A 23,732-nucleotide genomic window follows, 5' to 3' on the forward strand; every position below is an offset into this window, starting at 1 on the left:
TGTAGATCACTGAATATGATATGTTTGATTCCTTGCAATAGTTTTGCAATATAAAGGTGGTGATATTAGAGTAGTGCTAGTTGAGTAATTGTGAAATTGATAAATACTTGTGTTGAGGTTTGCAAGTCCCGTAGCATGCACATATGGTGAACCGTTATGTAACGAAGTTGGAGCATGAGGTATTTATTGATTGTCTTCCTTATGAGTGGCGGTCGGGGACGAGCGATGGTCTTTTCCTAACAATCTATCCCCCTAGGGGCATGCGTAGTAGTACTTTGCTTCAAGGGCTAATAAACTTTTGCAATAAGTATATGAGTTCTTTATGACTAATGTGAGTCTATGGATTATACGCACTCTCACCCTTCCATCATTGCTAGCCTCTTCGGTACGTTGCATTGCCCTTTCTCACCACGAGAGTTGGTGCAAACTTCGCCGGTGCATCCAAACCCCGTGATATGATACGCTCTATCACACATAAGCCTCCTTATATCTTCCTCGAAACAGCCACCATACCTACCTATCATGGCATTTCCATAGCCATTCTGAGATATATTGCCATGCAACTTTAATCATCATCATATACATGACTTGAGCATTCATTGTCATATTGCTTTGCATGATCGTAAGATAGCTAGTATGATGTTTTCATGGCTTGTCTGTTTTTTGATGTCATTGCTACGCTAGATAATTGCACATCCTGGTACACCGCCAGAGGCATTCATATAGAGTCATATTTTGTTCTAGTATCGAGTTGTAATATTGAGTTGTAAGTAAATAAAAGTTTGATGATCATCATTATTACAGCATTGTCCCATGTGAGGAAAGGATGATGGAATATATGATTCCCTCACAAGTTGGGATGAGTCTCCGGACTTTACAAAAAAAATAAAAGAGGCCAAAGAAGCCCACAAAAAAAATAAAAGAGGCCAAAGAAGCCCACCAAAAAAAGAGAAAAAAAGAGAAAAAAGATAAAAAAATTAAAAATGAGAGAAAAGAGAGAAGGGACAATGTTACTATCCTTTTATCACACTCGTGCTTCGGAATAGCACCATGTTCTTGAAGGAAATATGCCCTAGAGGCAATAATAAAGTTATTATTTATTTCCTTATATCATGATAAATGTTTATTATTCATGCTAGAATTGTATTAACCGGAAACACAATACATGTGTGAATACATAGACAAACAGAGTGTCACTAGTATGCCTCTACTTGACTAGCTCGTTAATCAAAGATGGTTATGTTTCCTAACCATGGACAAAGAGTTGTTATTTGATTAACGGGATCACATCATTAGGTGAATGATCTGATTGACATGACCCATTCCATTAGCTTAGCACCCGATCGTTTAGTATGTTGCTATTGCTTTCTTCATGACTTATACATGTTCCTATGACTATGAGATTATGCAACTCCCATTTACCGGAGGAACACTTTGTGTGCTACCAAACATCACAATGTAACTGGGTGATTATAAAGGTGCTCTACAGGTGTCTCCAAAGGTACATGTTGGGTTGGCGTATTTCGAGATTAGGATTTGTCACTCCGATTGTCGGAGAGGTATCTCTGGGCCCTCTCGGTAATGCACATCACATAAGCCTTGCAAGCATTGAAACTAATGATTTAGTTGTGAGATGATGTATTACGGAACGAGTAAAGAGACTTGCCGGTAACAAGATTGAACTAGGTATTGAGATACCGACGATCGAATCTCGGGCAAGTAACATACCGATGACAAAGGGAACAACATATGTTGTTATGCGGTCTGACCGATAAAGATCTTCATAGAATATGTAGGAACCAATATGAGCATCCAGGTTCCGCTATTGGTTATTGACCGGAGACGTGTCTCGGTCATGTCTACATTGTTCTCGAACCATAGGGTCCGCACGCTTAACGTTACGATGACAGTTTCATTATGAGTTTATGTATTTTGATGTACCGAAGGTTGTTCGGAGTCCCAGATGTGATCATGGACATGACGAGGAGTCTCGAAATGGTTGAGACATAAAGATCGATATTTGGAAGCCTATATTTGGATATCGGAATCGTTCCGGGTGAGATCGGGATTTTACCGGAGTACCGGGGGGTTACCAGAACCCTCCCGGGGGTTATTGGGCCTACATGGGCCCTAAGGGAGAAGAGGAAAGGAGGCAAGAGGTGGCCGCGCGCCCCTCCCCTCCCTAGTCCGAATAGGACAATGAGAGGGGGGCGGCACCCCCCCTTTCCTTTCCCTCTTCCTCCTCTTTCCCACTTCTCCTTCTCCAACTAGGAAAGAAGGGAGTCCTACTCCCGGTGGGAGTAGGACTCCCCCTTGGCGCGCCCTCCTTGGCCGGCCGCCCCCTCCCCTTGGCTCCTTTATATACGGGGGCAAGGGGGCACCCTAGAACACACAAGTTGATCTTCGTGATCGTTCCTTAGCCGTGTGCGGTGCCCCCCTCCACCATATTCCACCTCGGTCATATTGTAGCAGTGCTTAGGCGAAGCCCTGCGATGGTTGAACATCAAGATCATCACCACGCCATCGTGCTGACGGAACTCCTCCTTGAAGCTTTGCTGGATCGGAGCCCGGGGAGCGTCATCGAGCTGAACGTGTGCCAAGAACTCGGAGGTGCTGGAGTAACGTTGCTTGGATCGGTTGGACCGGGAAGACGTATGACTACTTCCTCTATGTTGTGTCAACGCTTCTGCTTCGGTCTACGAGGGTACGTAGACAACTGTCTCCCCTCTCATTGCTATGCATCACCATGATCTTGCATGTGCGTAGGAATTTTTTTGAAATTACTACGTTCCCCAACAGTTCTTCATACAGAGAGTCTCTTGAGTTATCACTTTCATATACTAGTGGGAATTTTCATTATAGAACTTGGCTTGTATACTCGATGATGGGCTTCCTCAAATGCCCGAGGTCTTCATGAGAAAGCAAGTTGGATGCACACCCACTTAGTTTCCAGTTTGAGCTTTCATACACTTATAGCTCTTAGTGCATCCGTTGCAAGGTAATCCCTACTCCTCACATTGACATCAATTGATGGGCATCTCCATAGCCCGTTGATTAGCCACGTCGATGTGAGATTATCTCCCTTTTTTTTCTTCTCCACACAACCTCCACCATCATATTCTATTCCACCTATAGTGCTATATCCATGGATCACGCTCATGTATTGCGTGAAAGTTGAAAAGGTTTGAGAACATCAAAAGTATGAAATAATTGCTTGGCTTGTCATCGGGGTTGTGCATGATTTGAATATTTTGTGTGGTGAAGATGGAGCATAGCCAGACTATATGATTTTGTAGGGATAACTTTCTTTGGCCATGTTATTTTGAAAATACACGATTGCTTTATTAGTATGCTTGAAGTATTATTATCTTAATGTCAAATGATAGACTAATGCTTTGAATCACTCGTGTCTTAATATTCATGCCATGATTAGATTACATGATCAGGATTATGCTAGGTAGAATTCCACATCAAAAATTATCTTTTTTATCATTTACCTACTTGAGGACGAGAAGGAATTAAGCTTGGGGATGTTGATACGTCTCCGTCGCATCTATAATTTTTGATTGTTCCATGCCAATATTCTACAACTTTCATATACTTTTGGCAACTTTTTATGCTATTTTTGGGACTAACATATTGATCCAGTGCCTAGTGCTAGTTCCTGTTTGTTGCATGTTTTTTGTTTCGCAGTAAATCCATATCAAACGGAGTCCAAACGGGATAAAAACTGACGGAGACTTTTTTGGAATATATGTGATTTTTTGGAAGAAGAATCAACGCGAGACGGTGCCCGAGGGGGCCACAAGGCAGGGGGCGCGCCCCAGGGGGTCAGGCGCGCCCTGGGCCATTGTGGCCACCCCGTAAGGTGGTTGATGCCCTTCTTTCTCCGCAAGAAAGCTACTATCTATATAGAGATCGTGTTAAAATTTCAGCCCGATCGGAGTTACGGATCTTCGGGAATATAAGAAACAGTGAAAGGACAGAATCTGAGAACGCAGAAACAGAGAGAGACAGATCCAATCTCGGAGGGGCTCTCGCCCCTCCCATTCCATGGAGGACATGTACCAGAGGGGAAACCCTTCTCCCATCTAGGGAGAAGGTCAAGGAAGAAGAAGAAAGAGGGGGGCTCTCTCCCCCTCGCTTCCGGTGGCACCGGAATGCCGCCGGGGGCCATCATCATCACCACGATCTTCACCAAAACCTACGCCATCTTCACCAACATCTCCACCACCTTCCCCCTCTATCTACAAAGGTCCACTCTCCCGCAACCCGCTGTACCCTCTACTTGAACATGGTGCTTTATGCTTCACATTATTATCCAATGATGTGTTGCCATCCTACGATGTCTGAGTAGATTTTCGTTGTCCTATCAGTGGTTGATGAATTGCTATGATTGGTTTAATTTGCTTGTGGTTATGTTGCTGTCCTTTGGTGCCCATCATATGAGCGGGCGCGTGGATCATACCATAGGGTTAGTTGTATGTTGATAGGACTATATATTGGAGGGCAAGAGTGACAGAAGCTTCAACCTAGTATAGAAATTGATGCATACGGGATTAAAGGGGGACCAATATATCTTAATGCTATGGTTGGGTTTTAGCTTAGTGAACATTAGTAGTTGCGGATGCTTGCTAATAGTTCCAATCATAAGTGCATATAATTCCAAGTCAGGGATGACATGCTAGCAGTGGCCTCTCCCACATAAATCTTGCTATAGGTCTAGTAAAGTAGTCAATTGCTTAGGGACAATTTCGCAACTCCTACCACCACTTTTCCACACTCGCTATGCTAAATTTATTGCTTCTTTATCTAAACAGCCCCTACTTTTTATTTACGAGCTCTTTACTATCTTGCAAACCTAGCCAAACACACCTACAAAGTACTTCTAGTTTCATACTTGTTCTAGGTAAAGCGAATGTCAAGCGTGCATAGAGTTGTATCGGTGGTCGATAGAACTAGAGGGAATATTTGTTCTACCTTTAGATCCTTGTTGGGTTCGACACTCTTACTTATCGAAAACTGTTGTGATCCCCTACACTTGTGGGTTATCAGACCTCGAAGTTCAAGATGTCCATGATGGGAGAGTTGAAGTTCTTTCTTGGGTTCGAAATCAAGCAATGAAGAGAAGGAACCTTCATCAACCAAGCCAAATACACTCAAGACATGCTCAAGAGATTCAAGCTAAGTGAAGTCAAGCTGGCTTCCACTCCAATGCCCGTCAAATGTCAACTTGACATAGATCCCAATGGTAAAGTGGTGGATCAAAAGGTATATCGCTCCATGATTGGCTCCTTGCTTTAGCTTTGTGCATCTTGACCGGATATCATGTAGAGTGTGGGAATTTTTGCACGGTTTCAAGCCACACCTAAGGAAAGTCACTTTGTGGCGGTCAAGCAAATCTTTCGATATTTGGCTCATACCCCAAACTTTGGCTTATGGTACCCAAGAGGAGCAAACTTCAACCTTGTAGGCTATTCGGACTCCGATTGGGCGGGAGACAAAGTGGATAGGAAGTCAACTTCCGGAGGGTGCCAATTCCTTGGTTGCTCTTTGTTGAGTTGGTTTTTCAAGAAGCAAAGTTGTGTGTCTCTCTCATCCACCGAAGCGGAGTATGTGGCCGCCGGTAGTTATTGCGCACAAATTCTATGAATGAGGCAAGCTTTAAAGGATTACAGTGTCATTTATGACAAAGTGCCTCTTTGGTGTGACAATGAAAGTGCCATTAAGATTTCTCTCAACCCGGTGCAACACTTCAAGACGAAGCATATTGAGATTCGGTATCACTTCATCCGGGATTGTATTAGGCGAGGGGAGATCGAGCTCAACTATGTCAACACTCATGATAACCTTGTAGCTATCTTCACGAAGCCTTTGGATGAAGCAAGATTTCACGAGTTAAGGCATGAGCTAAATATCATTGATTTGAGCAATGTTGCTTGAACCCTTGCACACCCCACCATACTCAACTTGTTATCTTGTTTAGGTGTAGGCATGGACATAGGGGGAGTGTTGTTCTCTCAATGAACTCTCCCTCCCCCAATTATGCATAAGTCAATCAACTCTTTCACATTTGCCATTCTTGATGGTACTTGTGCTTCAAAGACGAGTTTTGGTCATGGGCCCAAGGATAATTCTTCGCGGGGCCATACCAATTAACTCAAGCATAGGTGGCTCCGGCGATCGCCCTCTCCTTGGAGAGGTTGTGTCTCGCGGTTAGTGCTTGTTGTCTTTTGCCCTCCCTTCTTCGTGTCGAGCATGTATTTGAGTTGCCTCGCGTGTTAGCTCGTTGGTATGTCCGTTCGCTTGAAGGTTGCATTGCAAAGGCTGTTTTCCTCTTTTGTTTGCGAAAGGTGTATCTTCTTGGGTTCACGGTACTACCGTGGCTTGCCACGGTACTACCGCAACCAGCACAGCAGTAATTTTTTACTGCCGCAGGAAGAGCGGTACTACCACCCCGCGTGCGGTACTTCCTCCCGGGCGGTAGTACCGCAATGACCCGCGGTACTACTGCATAGTCGCGAGTGCGTGGGGTTTAAGAGAAGGCAGGGGGAGTTCCAACTCCCCCATAGCCATTCAACTCATCTTCCCCATGAAGTCTCTCTCTCTCCTGCCCAAGAACGGCACCGGAGTACCTTGCCGGATCTCCGTCTCCGGCCGCTCTCCTCGCATTCTGTCTGGTGGGATCGCTCCCCACTGCGTCCTCTTGCCATGGAACAGGGTTTCTCCCCAAATCCCTCTCTCCTTGTCTCGTTGTGTTGTCTCTAGGTTTTTGGGGAGATGCATGTTGTTCTTGAGATTTTAGGCCAAATCTTTGCAGGAGTAGGATGTAGGAGAGTAGTGATGCGTAGAGATGCTATTTGGTTTATTGCTACTTGGTAGGTTTGATCAACCGTAGTACCTCTCCTTAGGCATGGATGTTCTCAGATCAGTTTTTGTTTCAGATCCGAACCCGAGCGGTACTACCACTCCAGCCGTGTTCACCTCGTACGGTACTACCGCGCGAGGCACGGAAGTAAATTTTTACTACCGCTCCAGACGCGGTACTATCGTGCCATCCCGGCACGGTACTATCACGGCTGGAGCAGTAGTAAAATTTTAGTTCCGCACTCTCGTGCGGTACTACCGTTGAGTCCGAACCATCCCTATAGCAACTACCCAATGTTGTTTCTACTCGTTTTTGTTTTTCTATTGTCCTTGCATTGATCCTTCTCACTTTTCTTGCGTGTTCTTATGTTGTGTGTCATAGGTGGTGGCTCCAGTTCCAATGTCTGTCTTTTGAACCCCGTTCACGACACGGGCTCGAAGCATCTGCACAACCAAGATGAAGCTCTAGAGGGCTCCAATGCCCCCCAACACAGAACCAAGTCAACCGTAACCAAGCACAAGGAGCCAGCAATGAGCATGGATGAGATGCCACTAGCTGAGTTTTTTAATTGAAGGAAGATCAACCCCTATGTGAATCCCCGTGCAAACTTCAGAGAGAATGAGTTGTTTTGGACCAAGCAACCGTATCTTATCTATCTGGATGTGATCAAGGCCAGGCAGAACCTCTATGTGGACACGCACTGGATTAACATGCATCATATGAGGGAGGATAAGCACCGCGCCTATTTTGGTGAGGCTTTGGACCTGGTGGAGCAGTTTGGGATTGAGGACTTGGTCACGTTCCACCTGGACTTTGACCCTGAGATTGTGGCTCAGTTCTTTGCCTCGGTCCACTTCCACTCTGATGAGGAACGAAGTTTGACATGGATGACAAATGGACAACAGCTGACCTCCAAGTGGAAGGACTTCATGGATCTGCTACATGTTCGTGATGAGGGGCTCGACAAGCCCGTTAGTGTTCGCCCTCGTGCCAATTCCGAGTCTGCTAACAAAAACAAGCTCCAGCCATACTATGTTGAGAAGAAACTTCCCAGTGGCAAGAAGACTTGGGTACTTAACACATTCCTTGACATCATGTATCAGATCTTCCGCAACAACCTCTTCCCACGTATTGGTGACAAGGATAATGTACATGCCTATCTCTTGGATATGATGCTCATTTGTGAGGAGGCGTGTCATGTTCAGACGCAACCACTTGATGTCTCACATATCATGTGATGTGAGCTTCGGTTTGTGGTGTTCAACCATAAGGTACCCATCTATGGTCCTTACCCATTTCACCTGATCTCGAAGACTTGGGAGAAGCTCTATCCCAATGTTGAGTTTGAGGCCCCCGACTGGACCCGTCACAAGCCCATTAAGCTCCACGTCAAGCCTAAGTGGGATAACACCACTACCCATGCTGAGGCAGCGGCTGCTCAGATGGACATCGATGAGGATGAGATTGAGGAGGAAGCGGATGAGGACAGCTTTGCTGGGTATGCTCCTCCCTCTACTGAGCCCTCATGGTCTAAGAAGCTGAAGGCCAAGCAAGCAAGCCAAGGGACAGTACATGACCCATGTTGCTTCCAAGGAGGGTCGCCGCCATGACTAGAAGATCTTGAGGACGTTTGGCGAGGAGATATCTAGTGGGTCCGAGAAGCACATCATTCCAGAGGCAGAATGGATGGCAAAGCAGGGCTACCAGTGGACTGAGTCTGAGGAGGAGACCATCCCCGCTGCCGAGACCGACGAGGACCGTGATGAGTGATTGCTCCAACTTGAGCTACCACCTGTGTCCTCTATGCCTTTTTGGTGTCTCGATGCCAAAGGGGGAGAGAGTGTAGGGATTTGCGAGTCTTGTGTCGTGTTTGCTCTCGTTTTGTTGGACCTCGTTTGCTTTGGTTTGGTTTGTCGTGAGTCATGTTCCCTTATCATATGGTGTAAGACATATGCACTCTATCGTATCTCATGCTTATGCTATCTTGTGCAAGTTAATTTATGCTCTTATGTATTATCTTGCCTCTCTGTTAGTATTAGTTACTCCTTTGCAAGATTTGCCTCGTCTATAAAATATAGGGGGAGTGTTGATCCTAGTATGTGTGCCATGTAGTCCAAAGCACATCTCCAGAGTGCACACATCTAGGGGGAGCCCGTCTATATTTTATATATGTTGGGTTTGCCTATGCTTTATGTATATTCCTATGTGCAAATCCCATATTTTCATCAATCCACCAAAAAGGGGGAGATTGTAAGGGCATATTTATCCCTTAGTAGTTTTCATGATTGATGACAATGCTTTTGTGGACTAATCTTGTGCATTGAGCATTTCAGATATATCATATCTAGGCACAAGACGATTTGGTGTCCATCAAAGACTATTGAAGACGGCGTTTCTCTATGTTTATTTTCGGTGGTTTGAGTCGTAGGAAAGCCGTACTATTAAGAGGGGGTCTGCATTGGAAGGTTTGGGTGGAACCAACACGTACACATTTGTTCCTTGTTGCACCACCTTTCCGTTGGCCCTTTGGGGTATCCTCCGTTTCTCCATGCCTTTGCAAAATGAAGGACTCCTAGTGTTGCTGAACTAGGGCATGCGGTAGTACTGCTCTCTAGAGCGGTAGTACCGCAGGCCCTTGCGGTAGTACCGGCCTCTGGCACGGTAGTACAGCAGGTGCTCACAGTAGTATCACTCCTTAGGAGCGGCAGTACCATGGCCTCAGGCCCGGCTCAACGGCTCGAGTGGTTGTAGGGGCGGATGTAATTTTTTACATTCGTGCCCTACACAGTAGTACCGCGCCATGGGCGCAGTAGTACCGCGAGCTCTGGGCAGGCACAACAACATGAGCGGAAGTAGGGCGGATGTAATTTTTTACATCCGCACCCTACGGGCTTGCGGTAGTACCTTGTCGGATTTTTGCATGGATCGGAACACAGCAGAAGTAGCCACATATGTATTTTTATATGTCCGTGCCTTCCCAGTCTAGACCAATCCTGCCTTGCGGTAGTACCGCAAGGCGGAGCGGTAGTACCGCGCCAGCGGTTCTACCGCCCTCGGCTTCCTTGCCTTAGGTCTGGCCTAGCTTCTACCGCGGGAGCAGTAGTACCGCAGGGCCTTGTGGTAGTACCATGGGCTCGAGCGGTAGTACGGCTCATCCCGAGCTGAGTAAGTGGATAATGGTTGGATTTGCTCTTTCACTATAAAAGGGGAGTCTTCTTCTCCGAGTTGACCACCTCTTCCACCCCCAAGCCCGATTGTTGCTCTAAGCTCCATTTTCGCCCGATCTCTCTCCCTAGCCGATCAAACTTGTTGATTTCCTAGGGATTGGTTGAGAAGGCCTAGATCTACACATCCACCAAGAGATATTTGATTCCCCCCACTAATCCCTCGCGGATCTTGTTACTCTTTGGTGTTTGAGCACCCTAGACGGTTGAGGTCATCACGGAGCCATACTCAATTGCGGTGAAGCTTCGTGGTGTTGTTGGGAGCCTCCAATTAAGTTGTGGAGATTGCCCCAACCTTGTTTGTAAAGGTTCGGTCACCGCCTTCAAGGGCACCAATAGTGGAATCACGGCATCTCGCATTGTGTGAGGGCGTGAGGACAGTATGGTGGCCCTAGTGGCTTCTTGGGGAGCATTGTGCCTCCACACCGCTCCAACGGAGACGTACTTCCCCTCAAAGGGAAGGAACTTCGGTAACACATCCTCGTCTTCACCGACTCCACTCTTGGTTATCTCATTGCTTTACTCGGGCAAGCTTATCTTGTGTTGCATCCCTTGCTTGCTTGTTTACTTATTGTTGTTGCATCATATAGGTTGCTCACCTAGTTGCATATCTAGACAACCTACTTTGATGCAAAGTTTAAATTGGTAAAGAAAAGCTAAAAAATTTTAGTTGCCTATTCACCTCCCCCTTCAGTCAACTATAACGATCCTTTCAATTAGTATGAGAGCCTCGTCTCTTTTTTAAGGGTTTTGCCATTGGAAGAGTATGGTTGACACCGTAGATGGTGAGGAGGACCACCCCGGTGTGATTTCGTCCTTGTCTACGACTGATGGGGGAACCTTGGTCTCACGTGAGGAACTCAATGTGGCCTTGGACACATTTAAAACCTCCATGACGGCCGAGGTCAAAGGCGTGCTTAAGGATTTTCTTGATTGTCTTAAATTGTCCAGCACACCATTGGAAGTGGTTGATCCCACTAACAAGGTGACGGTTGCTAACTCCGACAAGGGGGAAGCTTCTAGTGATAAAGTTCCTTTGTCTAGTGGTAAAAGTGGAAATGGCATCTTTGCCCATGTGGAACCTCCACTTACCTACGAAGGACCGATTCCCTCCACCCATTTAAATCAAGCTGGTTCTCCTCCTAAGATTTTGAAAAATGAGGATTTTGTTAATTGGCTCTATCACTTTAAACGTCATTTAAATCATGTTAATACTAACCTTTGGAGAATTATTGAGCAAGGTTTCTATCTGCATGACCCAAGCAACTTCACCCCAAGAGAAGCCACGGATCATCAATTCGACAAGAATGCTCTTTTCATCATCCAAGATGCAATCCCTCCCGAAGATATTGTGCATCTCTGACCATTCACCGTGGCGAAGGAAGCATGGCACCATGTTGTTTCCTTTTACAAGGGAAGCACAAGCATTCAACGCTCCAACTATGAAGTGGTGAAGATGAAGATGATGAATTTGCTATGAATGAAGGTGAAGAACCTCGTGAGCTCTACCGGAGACTAACCACACTCGCGGTCTCACTCCAAGATCATGGGAGCAAGGATACAAATGACAATTGGATCAAGAAGAAATTTCTCAAAGCCATGATGCCTTACCATAAGGCCATGTCCTCCGTCATCCGTCAAAGGCCGGACTTCCACACCTTGTCCTGAAGCGAAGTGTTGGATGAGTTTGTGACAATGAGTATCTTGGAAAAGACCGCCGACAATGAGGTATTGCGTTCTCAAAGAGCCAAGAAGCCCAACCTTGCTTTGAAGGCCAAGGCTATTGTGGAAGAAGAGGAGGAAGAGGAAGAAGAGGAGAGCAACCCCGAGGATACAAAATATGATTATCATGAGCACATGGCTCTCACTTCAAGGAAATTTTGGAGCAAGAAGAACTCAAGGCCCAACTTCAACAAGAGAAACTCACGTGGCGCCAAGGGCTAGCAACGTGTGAGGACTTGCTACAATTGTGGCAATGTGAGCCACTTTGTTGCGGAGTGCCCCTATGAGAAGAGAGAAGACAATGGTGGCAAGCTCATCCGGAAGGACAAGGCCAAGTCTTTCCCCAACAAGAACCACTTCACGAATAAGGATCCTCCCAAGGGATTGGTGGCACAAGAAGAGTACAATGAGGATGATGATGAAGATGGCGAGACGGTTGCCATGGCCTCCGCGGCCATTGCGACAACACCGCGGGCGTCCCTCTTCGACTCACCCAATGAGAACATCACCGCCAAGTGCCTCATGGCTAAAGCCACCAACAAGGTAACCCCCAATATCAAAACTACCATCATTACTCATCCTTCTTTGATGGATTGAATTGATGAAAGTGGGGGGTCCAACATGGAGGAAAATGAGTTTGAGTCTTTTATGAGTAAGCTTAAGGGTAAATCCAAGAAGCACATCATTGCTCTCTTGGAACAACTTGGTGAAGCCAATGACATGATCGAGGCTCACGAAGACACCATCTCTAAGATGGATGGGCATAGTCGTGACTATGGCGATGAGATATTGGAACTCTCTAATGCTCTTGAGGAAGAGCGTGGTCATCACTTGGCTCTTGAGGAGTCACACAACGATGACCATGCTAAATTAAAGAAAGATCTTGATCATGCTCTTGTTGTGTCTCGTGTGCTAAATTCCGAGAAGGCCAAACTTGGTGTTGATCTTGCTAGACTCAAGGAGGAGTTTGATATCCTTTATAAGGCTCACAAGGCCTTGAAAAGTACTCATGCTTGTCTTAAAGAGTCTCATGATCAACTCCAAGTGAGGCTAACCAAGGAGAAAGCCTCTTTTCCTCATATGGTTTTAATTGATAATGCAAATGCTACTAACCCTTGTTGTGAGCATGTGCATCTTGTTGAGGAGAATGCAATGTAGACGGAGGGGCGGGGTGAGGAGACAGAGGTCGGGGGGCAGCATTTAAAGGAGGGGGGCGAGTCCGGCTTGCGGGAGGGGCAAGCGGGGCGGCGGCACGGCTCCGACCTGGACTCCGGCGAGAGTCCGGCGCGAGCACAGGAACGAGGAGCGGCGTGCTGGGCCATGGCCCGGCTTCGGCTGGGCCAGCCTAGGAACTCTTTTTAAAAAAAAAATCGCCATGATCAAAAAAATCCTAATAAAATATAAAAAAATTCCAGAAACATTTTTCACTGTCCAAACCTAATATTTAGGACAAGATGAACATTTTTCTGGACTAAAATGCAATTTTCAAAAAATGCATGCTTTTCTCTAATTCAAATAAAATAGCAAATAGAATACAAATTAAATAATAATTTGATTTTAAAAATTTCTTCTCTAATATTTCTCTTCTATTGAAGAAGTCATATTATCTTCTCCCATTTATTTTTATTGTTGGAAATAATTAGAGAGAAAATATTAAAATCAAATTGATCCTCTTTTCAAATTTGATGATAAATTCAAATATGAAAATCTGTGAAACCTCCAACTCTCTCCTTGGGTCCTTGAGTTGCTTAAAATTTCTAGGATCACAACCAAATGCAAATAAAAATATGATATGCATATGATGATCTATGTACAACATCCAAATTGAAAATTGGGATGTTACAAACTTACCCCCCTCCCTTAAGATGAATCTCACCCCCAAGATTCGGGTTGGCTAGAAAATAGGTGTGGGTGGTCTTTCCATAGGTCTTCCTCTCGCTCCCAGGTGGCTTCCTCCTCGGTATGGTGGCTCCACTGAACTTTGCAAAACTTAATAACCTTGTTGCGTGTAACTCGGCTGGCAAACTCGAGAGTCTTGATGGGTTTCTCCTTGTAGGTTAGGTCACTCTCCAACTGAATTGCTTCCAGGGGCACCGTATCTCTCAAAGGAATATCGACCATCTCGGCATGGCACTTCTTCAATTGGGAAACGTGAAACACATCATGAACTCCTGACAAACCTTCGGGTAATTCCAACTTGTAGGCCACTTCTCCCATACGTTCCAAAACTCAATATGGTCCTACAAATCTTGGGGCTAACTTACCTTTAACTCCAAATCATTTGACTCCTCGCAGTGGTGACACACGAAGATATGCCTTGTCTCCGATTTCATATCGGCATAACTCTTCTGCCTGGACTGAGCTACCTTCAGTCTATCATGAATCAACTTAACCTTCTCCTCAGATTCCTTGATTAAATCTGGTTTGAACAACTGACGATCTCCAACTTCATCCAACATCAACGGTGTCTTGCACCTCCTTCCATACAAAGCTTCGAAAGGGGCCATCTTCAAACTAGCCTGATAGCTATTGTTGTAAGAGAACTCTGCGTAAGGAAAATTATCATCCCAAATAGATCCATAATCTAGCGCAAAACCTCTCAACATGTCTTCTAGAATCTGATTGACTCTCTCGGTCTGTCCATCTGTCTGCGAATGAAAGGTTGTACTAAACTCTAACCTTGTACCCAAAGTCTTGTGTAACTGATTCCAAAACTTCAAGGTAAACTGTGTTCCTCGATCTGATACAATGGTCCTCGGAACTCCATGCAAACATACGATCCTAGTCCTATATATCTTGGCCAACTTCGCGCTTGTATAGGTGGTCTTCACAAGAATAAAGTGAGCCACTTTGGTCAAGCGATCTACTACTACCCAGATAGAGTCATATCTTGATCGGGTCCTGGGTAATCTGGTGATAAAATCCATGCCAAGTTTATCCCACTTCCATTCGGGTATCGGCATAGGCTGTAGTAACCCTACTGGCTTCTCGTGTTTTGCCTTAACTCTCTGACATACATCACATACTTCTACATACTCGGCAATATCCTTCTTCATACTGGTCCACCAAAAACGTTCCTTCAAATCCAAATACATCTTAGTGTTTCCTGGGTGAATCGAGTATGGCAAGTCGTGGGCTTCCTGAAGTATTAATTTCTTGATCTCTGGGTCATTGGGCACATAAATACGATCCTCAAACCATAAAGTTTCATGTTCGTCCTCACGAAAACCATTGGCTTTTCCTTTACTCATCTTCTCCTTTATCTCAGCAATCTCCTTACCATTCTTCTGGGCTTCTCAAATCTTTCCCAATAATGTGGACTAAACCTCCAATGCTGCAACAAAATCTCTTGGAACAATCTCCAAAAGAATTTCCTTGAGATCGTCGGCTAACTCCTGTGGTAGTCCTTCGGTTATGGGAGTGTTGACATAACTCTTGTGGCTCAAAGCATCCGCTACAACATTGGCCTTTCCTGGATGATAATGTAGATTGATGTCATAATCCTTTATGAGCTCCAACCATCTCCGCTGCCTGAGATTCAACTCCTTCTGTGTGAAAATATACTTCAAACTCTTATGATCCGTGTATACATCACAACGGTTTCCAATAAGAAAATTTCTCCAGGTCTTGAGCACATGCACTATGGATGCTAACTCCAAATCATGTGTGGCATAATTCAACTCATGAGGTCGAAGCTGATGTGAGGCATATGAAACAACTCTTCCGTCTTGCATGAGTGCACCTCCAAGTCCTAGGCGAGAAGCGTCGCAATAAACTTGGAAACCCTTGCATATATCTGGAAGAATTAGCACTGGGGCTGTAACCAAACGTTTCTTCAATTCCTGAAAACTGGCCTCACATTCCTCGGTCCATTTGAACTTGGTGTCCTTCTTTAACAACTCTATCATGGGATTCGCAATCTTGGAAAAAATTCAATGAACCTCCTATACTATCCTGCGAGTCCAAGAAAACTATTGATCTCTCCAACTGAGGTGGGTGCCAGCCACTCAGTGGCAGACTGAACCTTGGTAGGGTCGACTGCTATACCATCTCCTGATATAACATGTCCAAGAAATCCAACTTCCTTCAACTAAAACTCACATTTGCTGAACTTGGCGTATAGCTAATGTTCCCTGAGCTTCTCGAGAACTAAGCGCAAATGTTCCTTGTGTTCTTCGTCGTTCTTTGATTACACCAATATGTCATCAATGTACCACCACAAACTTATCCAAAAACTCCATGAACACCTTATTCATCATACTCATAAAATAGGCAGGGGCGTTAGTCAATCCAAAAGACATGACCGTGTACTCATACAACCCGTACCTTGTGGTAAAAGCTGTCTTGGGTATATCCTGTTCTCGGATCTTCATCTGGTGGTATCCTGATCAAAGATCGATCTTGGAGAATACTTTAGCTCCTTGCAGCTGGTCGAACAAATCATTGATCTCGGTAGTGGGAACTTGTTCTTGACCGTCACCTCATTCAATGCACGATAATCAACAACCATTCTCAAAGATCCATCCTTCTCAACTAAGAGCACTGGGGCTCCCCACGGTGATGAACTAGGTCAAATATAACCTTTCTCCAATAACTCCTTAATTTGCTTCTTAATTTCCTCCAGATCATTTGCAGGCATCCGATACGGTCTCTTTGACATTGGTCCGGTGCCTGGCAACAACTCTATCAAAAATTCTATATCTCGATCTAGTGGCATGCCTGGTAGTTCCTCCGGGAATACATCAGGGTAATCCTTCACAACTGGCACATCCTCCTGAACAACTCCCGAGAGGGAATTTACTTGAGTCCCCCTTGGCGCATGCCTAGATACATACTTGATGCTCTTTCCCTTAGGGGTGGTGAGTAGTATCGACATACTAGCACAGTTGATGTTCCCTCCATACTTCGATATTTAATCCATGCCTAGTATTACATCCAATCCTTGTGACTCCAAAATTATTAGGTCTGAGGGGAAAACATGGCTAACAATGGTTAATGGTATCCGATCACACCATCAGCTAGCCATATACTCTGCTCCTGGTGAGCTTACTAACATGGGTGACTTAACGGCTAAAGTTGGCAACTTAAACTGGTCCAAGAATCCCCTTGATATGTATGAATGCGATGCACCAGTGTCAAAAAGAATGAGAGCGGTAAATGACTTAATCAAAAACTTACCAATCACTGCGTCAGGCTACTCTTCAACTTCCTCCACATTGATGTAGTTCACGTGACCTTTGGTGAAGGGATTTGGCTTCTTCCCTGAGCTTCCATTGCCATTTCCATTCTTTACTTCAGGACACTCGGTGGCGTAGTGTCCATTCTTCCCGCACTTGAAACAAGTAATGTGACTTAGATCCTTCTTGGCGGGTGTAGTGGGGTTGAAACGGTTCTGACCGTTGTTTCCTCCATTCCCATTACCATTTTTGGGGCCATTGTGGTTATGTGAACTCCCTCCATTGTGAGTGTGGCCTCCATAGTTATGTTGGGTATGTCCTCCCGAGTTCTGGGGAAAACGAGGCTTTTGCTGAGCTCCAGAGTTGTACTTCCCCTATCCATACTTCCTTTTGCGGCTCTCTATCTGTTGTTCCTTGCCTTCAATCATGAGGTCCCTACCTACCAACTCCTGGTAGTTGGCAAATGTTGCCACCATCAACTGCATACTCAGCTCGTCATTCAACACTTCCATAAACTTCTCCTGCTTCGCGGCATCCGTGGCCACATCATCTAGGGCATAGCGAGCTAACTTACTGAACTCATCCACGTATTGCCCCACGGTACGATTTCCCTGGCGTAAGTTGCAAAATTCACGCTTCTTCATGCTCATAGCTCCGGTTGAGACATGTGGAGTGTAGAATGCTTGCTATAACTGATCCCAAGTGACATTGGCTACAGGGAAAGTGGCTGTGTAATTCTCCCACCATGAGGCTGCGGGTCCATCCAGTTGATGTGCGGCAAAGCGCACCTTCTCAACATTTGTGCAACCTGCGGTGGTCAGCTCCCTTCCAATCCCGCAGAGCCACTCATCAGCCACAATCGGCTCGGTGCTACTAGATAACACTGGCGGATTCAACCTTACAAAACGGGCTAAATTGTCAACTGGTGGCGGTGGCGGTGGGTTGTTGTTGTTGTTGTTGTTGCCTTGGTTCTGGACTAGCAACTACATCAAGGCATTCTGCTATTGGATCAATTGGGTGAGCTCCGGTGGGAAGACAAATCCGGGGTCACGTCTTGGAGGCATCTGATAGGGTGAGAGGGGTGAGAATAGAATAGTGTGAGGTCTAAAGAGAATTTCACTACCCATATGCACATGAGACAAACACATTCATAACACACCACTCAATTCAAACAAGATCATACAATCGATCTAAGCTACCGTTACAAAAAGCTCGGGCTACTACTATATACATGGGAGAATACTACTGATAACATGGTGGCCGACTAGAAATTTTGATCGGTGGAACACTCCATGATATCTGCTCTAGCTTCGTCTTCATAATCATCATCACTATCGGGGTCAGAATCGGTGATGTAGTCTTTGGGATGGTTGCCCTCCTTAGGTTCGGGATCTCCCATGAATAATCCTAGCTTCTTCTTCAAGTCTTCATTCTTCTCCAGTAGTACTGCAATTTTCTCTTCATATCCATTGCGTATAGACTTGAGTTCTTGTTCTAGATCCATGTTCCTGGTCATCACTTTCTTCATGTCTATCATGCTAGCGCACATCTGGTTCTCCTCACGACAAATGTGCTGGTTTAACTCCTGGATGTAGGCTGCAATGGATCTATCCTTCCTTGTGCAAATCATCTCCCATTGCTCATCTCGGCGTCTACATATCTGGTAGATGGTGTCCTTAATATCCTTGTTGTATAGCTCGCCGATTCAACCAATGACGATGTGGGCGGCCATGCTCATTCCTAGACTGCAGGTTGGTGCATCAAAGGAAAACTCTATGGGCTCAGTAACTGGCGTGAATGTCCTTCCTGGAACATGTACTCGAATCGTCCAGTGCTCTTCTTCAGGTAGAGTGGCAGTGTAGGTCCCAGTGAAGCTTGGTGTTCTGATGCTCAGGTACCTAGTGACTTCCTTCAAGTGTCGTCCAAAAGGTGTGTCTTCATCCGGTTGAGTGAACTTGTTCCTCGGGTCCGCCATCTATAGAGTCGAAAATGGAGAGAAGTCAGAAATGAGTAGAGAAGAGTATCCTATGGCTTGTCCTAGTGGCCGCGTCCTACAGTCAACGTGTGCTCTGATACCATCTTGTAGCGACCCGACCTCAGACGATCAAGTCTCTGTGCTTAAGTGTCATACCTAGATCGATATCGCTAACACACACAGTACTCGAGGATTTACAACAGAGTTCAATCACACACTTATTACATCTCAAAAGAGCTTATTACAATAATATGGATGAAGGCCATCTAAATACGATAATAGCGGAAGCTTCGAAGGTAGAAGAGTCCATCCAACTCCACGACAAAACTGGGTGCATGACAACGACTAGTGCACCTTACTCTTCGTCTAAAAAGCGGCAACAAAATACGTTGCAGCCTGTGTAGGTCAGCACATGGAATATGCTGGCAAGATAACACTATAGAGCAATGAACAAATAACAACTATCACTACATGCATATATGGCTGGTGGAGGCTCTACGGTTATCATTTGAAGAAAGCTAATTTTTCCCTACAACAAAGGAATATATTTTATTTAACTACCAAGTTGGTTGAAAAATTATTAAGAAGGTTCCTCCAACTTAATCCCAAAATAATAATTATGACCCAACAAGTTAATCAAGTAGAGTGACGAGATCAAACCAATAATTCAAGTACCAGATACTCAAAAATGTCCATAACCGGGGACACGGCTAACCATGATTAGTTTATACACTCTGCAAAGGTTTGCGCACTTTTCCCCACAAGACTCGAGCTCCTCTGTTGGATTTTCTCGCACTACATGATGTTTGAGAAACGGATGACCGGGACACAGTCTTTTAGAAGCATTAACTCTTTACTCTGGGTAGACAGTACCACCTACATCCTATACATCTACTAGCCTACCACTGAAAGAGGTCACACAACTTACTCAACTATGCCAGGGCCCATAATGGCTTGTGGCTACACACAGAAGTTTCTAGCATGAATAATCTTATGATCCCTTTGAGCCTAGATAGGATGATCACACGTGTTCCCCGCGATATCCTAGGACAACACTGGATTGCTCCAGGTGCCCGCGACCAATCAACCCAGATGTGTATTAAAGTAGCCACCTTAAGTTAAACCATTAATTAATAATAACTCTCACATCTGTCATGGATCACTCAAACCAAACCACGTCTATGAGCATAGCATAGCAGTATAAGCATAACGTAGAACTCCCATGGTTTGAATAAAAGTCAATAGGTTCCTACGTCATCAACTACTTCCCAATTACCCACATGTTGTCAAATCCTACTCATGCAATGATTGAGGGATGAAACTAATGCATAAAAACTGGGTAATAAGGGATATGATCAAAGTGTTACACTACTGCAGAATAGTCCAAACGCGATAGTCGAATTAGAGACCCTTCGACAAAACTGTGTGCGATGCCATAATCGCAAACGGTGGTGTAAAAAATCGTAAAAAGTGCAAAACGTTTGCGATGACAGATGCATCAAACATGGTTCAGAATTTAGTTGTGTGTGCAATGCAGGGCATACGGTGCAGCTCAATGAACTGTTTGTGATGAGGAGGCACAAAAGAAACGGGCAGCCAGATGAAGGCGTGTGTGATATACAGCATACAGTTCACTGGGATGAACTGTGCGTGATTAGAGAACACAATGGAAACGGTTCAACTGAACAAGATGTGTGTGATACGTGGCAAACAGGTCTGTAATCTGAAATGTGTGCAAAGACCAATAATAACACAGACGATTGCTGCTAATAAGCCATGTGAATTGCTCTATCTACAGTAGAATAACATGTATATATATAACTAAAATAAACATCCAATTACATAAGTGACTATACAGATCATTCACACACACCTCAATAAACAATTGCATGCATTCTAAAGTAGGAGAAACGATCGTCTAGTCATCTACTTCTTGTGACGCTCCCGCCACTGCTATGTGGCTCGATCCCTCGTCTGGGTCAGGAAGAAGACAGTTCCTCATGTCAACGATCCTCCTGTACATCTCGTAGCTTGTGTACGCGTCCATGGCCACATACTTGAAATGTTCTTCATCCAGTCTCTTATGCCACACACTATGCCAGGCATTCTTGTCCTTATTGCTCTATTGCTTCATCTTCGCGTAGTAGGGGTCGATGATAGCTGAGGCGAGGTCAACCAGGGAGTTCAGTTTTCTTTTGTCGGTGCCCCAGACCTTGTAGTGGTGCTGGATGTTGACAAGATTCAGGCATTTCACACTACTGCAGGATGCTGCTAACGCGACACTACGATCAAAGACCCTTCGAGAAACTGTGTGTGATGCCATAATCGCAAACGGTGCTGTATGAAAACCGTCAGAAATGTGTAAACGTTTGCAATGACGGATGCATCAAACACGGTTTAGGTTTTAGTTGCGTGTGTGATGAAGGGCATACGGTTCAGTTCAATGAACTGTTTGCAATAAGGAGGGACAAAAGAAACGGGCAACCAGATGGAGGTGTGTACGATACACAACATACAGTTCACTCGGATGAACTGTTTGTGATTAGGCAACGCAAAAGAAACGGTCAGCCAGATCAAAGGTGTGTGCGATATATGGCATGCGGTTCACTCAGATGAACTGTTTGCGTTGACACAAGAGAACAAAAATGGCTCAACTTAACAAGATGTGTGTGATACGCGACAAACAGGTCTATAATCAGAATTGTGTCTGAAGACCGATAAGAACACAGACGGTTGCTGCTAATAAGACGTGTGTGTTGTGCGATGGGATTTCATATAGAACAACAATATATATATATATATGTACACACACACACACTTATAAGGACATGCTTGCATAACCAAATTAAACATCCACTTAGGTAGCTACTACAACCATGGCATTTGCACACACCAAAGTAAACTATTACATGCATAATTAGATAGGTGGCTACTACACACGTGACATTTCCACACACACCAATAAAGTAAACTATATATTACATGCATGATTAACTAGCATAAACGATCATCTGATCATCATCTACTTGTTGTGACGCTTGCTCTTCTTGTGGCTCGATCCGGGCTCGTCGATTTGGGTAACAAGGCACTTCCTCATGTGAACGATCCTCTTGTGCATCTTGTAGCATGTGTACACGCTCTTGGTCGTGAACCTGAGGTGAGGTTCATCCAGTTGCGGCATCCAGGCCACGTGCCAAGATACGAGACTTGTTCTCTAGGCATCCTGCTTCATCTTTTCGTAGTAGGGGTCGATGATGGCTGAGGTGAGTTCGACCAGGGAGTCATGCTTCGTGCTGCCCTAGACCCTGTAGTGGTCATGGATTTCGACAAGGTTCTTGCAGGCCAAGCCCGTAACACTGAGCACTTTTACATCGTCTTTGGTATCTACCGTGGCGAACTTGTAGTCAGTTCTGTTGGCAAACCTGTTGAAATGGTCGCAAGGCCCAGTGGCCATGCAGTAGTGGTAGATGAGGACATGATGGCGCATGCACACCTGGGCAACGACAACCTTCTGATCTATGCCGGGACGATCGGCGGTGTACTGGAGGTCGATGCTGACCACCTTGTACTTGTCTCCAGCAAGCAAGTGCTCAACGCTGTTGATGTAGTCGTCCACCACGGCCAGGTCGATGGTGTACACCACCGAGAGATCCGTCTCCCTCGCGTGGGTCTCCACTCTATGCTCGCCGAACTCCATTGGAGCGCCACCGGACATCCCCTCTCTATCTGTCGTCATGGGTGTGCTTGTTGTGTTGTGGGGCGCAATCGAAAGGTTGAAGAGACTAAGGTTATAATGGCCGCAGGAATTAAAGGGGAAGCCGGACGGCCATGAATATCGGCAGGCCCTGATGGCAGTTCTAATTTGCAGCGCGTAACTACATCGTGCCGCACGTAACTACATCGCATGGAAACGCGCGTGGCGCAATCGCATGCATCTGGGCCCCCCGTCGTGATTGTGCGCATGCCCAACCGCTGGCAGAGCATGCGCGGAGGGACACAAGCAGAGCGCTCCGAGGTCGCCTCAAGGAAAAGCTGTCCACAAGCCGAGCGCGCCGACGGACGTGAGCAGAGCACGCCAATGGACGCGACCGAGCACGCCGTGACGCCTAACGGCGAGCACAGCATGCTGTGGCGCCTAACGGCGAACAGAGCTTGCCGAGGGATGCGAGGAGAGGATGGCACAGTGATACATGGCAAATAAGACAAAATGTGCGAGCGATGTCGGAGACATCAAGCATGAATCAGATTAGAGTTGGGTGTGCGATACGTGGTAGACAGTTGATCCATCAGAGCTGTTTCTGACGGAATAAGCCGTGTGTGTTGCGGGAAAACGCTTTCTGGTGTATAACCTTAAATTTAACCAAAAAAGTGTTAATGCATGTTACAAAAGTTGTATACCTGGAAACTATGTTCAAATACGACTCCAACGATATAATCTATGGCGACATGCATTCGTATTTTATTAGTTAATAAATCCTACTTATAAACCAGGACGGGGGTATAGTAGGTAATTAAATTACAAACATTTTTATTAACTATATGTGTATGTGTCCTCTCGTCCTCCTCTCGCACGTCTTGTCACCCGACTGCCGCAGACGGCTTATAGCGCAAGCTTGCGCAGTGCACGGGGGCATTCTTTTGGCCAAACAGTGGCGCCAATGAATCGTCGATGAGCCCGTTCCCATGCAACCTTGCAGGTTCCCGCGCAAGCTTCTCGCCCGACTCCGTGAAATCCCCCAAAATCCCAATGCTTACTGGCATGCTTT

The sequence above is a fragment of the Triticum dicoccoides genome, chromosome 4A (assembly GCF_002162155.2).
Source record: "Triticum dicoccoides isolate Atlit2015 ecotype Zavitan chromosome 4A, WEW_v2.0, whole genome shotgun sequence".
Lineage (NCBI taxonomy): Eukaryota > Viridiplantae > Streptophyta > Magnoliopsida > Poales > Poaceae > Triticum > Triticum dicoccoides.